The sequence below is a fragment of the Salmo trutta genome, chromosome 33, assembly GCF_901001165.1.
Source record: "Salmo trutta chromosome 33, fSalTru1.1, whole genome shotgun sequence".
NCBI lineage: Eukaryota > Metazoa > Chordata > Actinopteri > Salmoniformes > Salmonidae > Salmo > Salmo trutta.
The window spans coordinates 13,569,785-13,574,246 of record NC_042989.1 but is presented as its reverse complement, the minus strand read 5'-3'; positions in this window follow the sequence as shown (position 1 = coordinate 13,574,246).

Here is a 4,462-nt window from a genome sequence, read left to right as displayed (position 1 = left end):
CCTTAACGTCAGTAGCCCTGCCCCCTGGTAAACAGTGTATGATCGCTGGATGATTCGTTTTAAGTCTAATACCGTGGGTAATGGAGTCGCCAATGACTAGGGTTTTCAATTTGTCAGAGCTAATGGTGGGAAGCTTCGGCGTCTCAGACCCCGTAACAGGAGGAGTAGAGACCAGAGAAGGCTCGGCCTCTGACTCCGACCCGCTGCTTAATGGGGAGAACCGGTTGAAAGTTTCTGTTGGCTGAATGAGCGACACCGGTTGACCATTCCTACAGCATTTCCCTCCAGAAGCCATGAGAAAGTTGTCCGGCTGCGGGGACCGTGCGAGGGGATTTATACTAACGTTACTATCTGTACTTACTGGTGGCACAGACATTGTTTCATCCTTTCCTACACTGAAATTACCCTTGCCTAACGATTGCGTCTTAAGCTGGGCTTGCAGCTCAGCTATCCTCGCCATAAGGCGATCATTCTCCTGTATATTATGAGTACAACGATTGCAATTAGAAGGCATCATGTTAATGTTACTACTTCGCTTCGGCTGTTGGAAGTCCTGACGAACCATGTCCAGATAAAACGTCCGGAGTGAAAAAGTTGAATGAAAAAAGTTGAGTGAGGCAAAAACTAAAAATATAAATGGTAATTAAAAAGTAAAAACCGTAAAGTTGTCATGTAGCAAAGTAAGGTTGGCAACAAAACGCACAGCAGCACGTAAACAATCAATGTTAAAGCATTAAATGAATTGATTCAAATTAGAGCAGAGGTGCCAAGTTGGAAACCCAAGCATACTTACAATTAAACCATAACGTCAATCAAAGAATACTACTCTGAACTATGAGGACTACAGGATGTATCCATTTAAAAACAACTGAATGTATTACAAGATTGCATTAAGATGCAGTTATCAAAGAAGTACATACCATGAATCGTCAATGTAAAAAGGTACAAAAAATGTCTGGAAGAGGGATCATCAACTAACATTAGATTCAGCCGCGGGCCGATTTTTTCTTGAGTGATGGTCGAGGGGCCTCGAGATAATTACAAACTATTTGTAGACTGCAAATTGATTGCAAGAAGCCCAAACAGATATCTTTGTCTAAAACATAATAATATCAAACCTTGCTTACAAAATTAAAATAACGTGGAGTTGATTTCCTGGTGTTTTTACAGTCTTCCAACAATGAAAATGATTGAATTGGTTAATAATAATAAAAATAAAAAAACTTGCGGCCCAGTTGGGGAACCTTGGTCTAGAACACACCACAACCATGGCGATAGAATGTATAGCTAGGATATTTGTAATTACAAATGACTCAAATTGAACAGAGAAAAACATTTAACAAATAAATAATCCTACCTCCCCCTCCTTGCTTGTTCTGCCCACTCTTGCCAATTTGCTCCCATTGGAAATGACAGGCTGTGGTCAATCTTGGTTAAGTTATAAAAATCTTTGGTAATACTAAGTGTACTTTGTGTAGTAAGCTGTTTGTAGCCCATGTGCCTCAACATAATAATGTGGTCCCTTTCCCCCGTATATCTTAACATTAGAGAAATGACATCATCGAATATTGTAAGCGCTTTCATTGTCTGCTAATATGCCCCCTTTATTTATCCTAAGGTTCTGACTTGGTGTACAGGGAGAAAATTGTAAGAATGGCCCATGTTCTGAATTCTGGTGCTGTACATTTCAAAAGTGCTGAACAAATAGTTATACTGACTATGTCTTAGCTCGCTCATTACTGTCTTAAATCGAAATTACGGATTGCCTCTTGTTCCACTCATTGTTCCCTTATCCATAGTTTGCAAATCTCAATTGTCAGTAGAAACCACATTTGTTTAAGCAAGTCAGCCATATCAGCTATGTTTTAAAAAAGGCAGTAAATGAGGCTGAATTAGGACTAGGTGATAGACAAAATATTATATCACGGTATTTAAAAAAAAAAATTGGACGGTATGACAGTATTTTTAGTTTTTTTAATAATAAAAGTTCTACATTTGCTTTATGAGTAGTGAGTGATCCTAGGGTGGCAACACATACATTCTTAGTGATTTCAATTAGTCTTTCTCCATTCTGATTGTTTTATACTGTTCAATTCAACGTCAACCATAACAAATTTCAGCACTTTTATAATTTCTGCATTTCCTGCACTCAATTGCAGTGGTGGAGAAAGTACCCAATTGTCATACTTGAGTAAAAGTAATGATACGTTAATAGAAAAGTATCTTTCACTTTTACTCAAGTAAAAGCTAAAGTCACCCAGTAAAATACTACTTGAGTAAAAGTATTTTGTTTTAAATATACTTAAGTATCAAAAGTAAAAGTATAAATAATTTCATTTTTTTTTCTTTATTTACAGATATCCAGGGGCACACTCCAACACTCAGACATGATTTACAAACAAAGCATGTGTTTAGTGAGTAGATGACAAGGGATGTTCTCTTGATAAGTGCGTGAATTGGACAATTTTCCTGTCCTGCTAAGCATTCAGAATGTAACGAGTACTTTTAGGTGTCAGGGAAAATGTATGGAGTAAAAAGTACAGTATTTTGTTTAGGAATGTAGTGAAGTAAAAGTTGTCAAAAATAAAAATAGTAAAGCACAGACACCAAAAAAAACAACTTAAGTAGTACCCGAAAGTATTTTTACTTAAGTACTTTACACCACTGCTCAATTGAGATAATTTCCACACAATATGGGCAAATAATCTAGGACTTATTTTTAACTAAATGCCAGGGTGGCAGGTAGCCTAGTGGTTAGAGCGTTGGACTAGTAACCGTTGCAAGATTGAATCCCCGAGATGACAAGGTAAAAATCTGTCATTCTGCCCCTGAACAAGACAGTTAACCCACTTTTCCTAGGACGTCATTGAAAATAAGAATTTGTTCTGAACTGACTTGCCTAGTTAAATAAAGGTAAATAAAAATGTTGCAATTGCGAATTTGACTTGCGAATTAGAACAAAAATGTTGGAATCATGGAAATAGAATGACTATTCTAATTCTATAGTTAGAATATAATAGTGGGCACTTCGTATACAGTGTTGTTTGAGATGACAATTAATTAAAATGCCAGGGAGGAGTTATTGTGACAGGGTAGGAACTAAAGCGCTGATAAGTGTTTCCTAGGGGTCCCTATAAGCTTTAGCTACATCGAATCCTTAAGCTGACTAGGTGAAAAACCTGTAGATTTGCCCTTGAGCAGTGTATTCAACCCTAATTGCTCCTGTAACTTGTTCTGGATAAGAGCGTCTGATAAATGACTAATGTAAATGAAGAAAATAGGAGTTGGCCTACTGTATGTTGTTATCTGGCTATGCTCCATGCCATAGGCTTGTTCATTTAGCTGACATAATATGCTTATATGTCCCGTTACATTATTTTACAGTGCCTTCGGAAAGTATTCAGACCCCTTCACTTTTTCCACATTTTGTTACGTTATAGCCTTATTCTAAAATTGATTAAAAAATTCAAATTCTCAGCAATCTACACACAATACCCCTTAATGACAACGCGAAAACAGGCTTTTAGATTTTTTTTGCAAATGTATTAAATATAAAAACAGAAATAACTTATTTACATAAGTATTCAGACCCTTTGCTATGAGACTAGAAATTGAGCTCAGGTGCATTTTCATTGATCATCATTGAGATGTTTCTACAACTTGATTGGAGTCCACCTGTGATATATTCAATTGATTGGACATGATTTGAAAAGTCACACACCTATCTACATAAGGTCTCACAGTTGACAGTGCATGTCAGAAAAAACCAAGCCATGAGGTCGAAGGAATTGTCCATAGAGCTCCGAGACAGAATTGTGTCGAGGCACAGATCTGGGAAAGGGTACCAAAAAATGTCTGCAGCATTGAAGGTCCCCAAGAACACAGTGGCTTCCACCATTCCTAAATGGAAGAAGTTTGGAACCACCAAGACTCTTCCTAGAGCTGGCCGCCGGGCCAAACTGAGCAATCGGGGTAAAAGGGCCTTGGTCAGGGAGGTGACCAAGAACCCGATGGTCACTCTGACAGAGCTCCAGAGTTCCTATGTGGAGATGGGAGAACTTCCAGAAGGAAACCATCTCTCCAGCACTCCACCAATCAGGCCTTTATGGTAGAGTGACCAGACAGAAGCCACTCCCCAGTACGGAGAAAAATGTATGAAATGTATGCATTCACTACTGTAAGTCGCTCTGGATAAGAGCGTCTGCTAAATGACTAAAATATAAATGTAAAAGGCACATGACAGCCCTCTTGGAGTTTGCCAAAAGGCACCTAAAGGACTCTCAGACCATGAGAAACAAGATTCTCTGGTCTGATGAAACCAAGATTGAACTCTTTGGCCTGAATGCCAAGTGTCACATCTGGAGGAAACCTGGCACCATTCCTACGGTGAAGCACGGTGGTGGCAGCATCATGCTGTGGGGATGTTTTTCTGCGGCAGGTACTGGGAGACTGGTCAGGATCG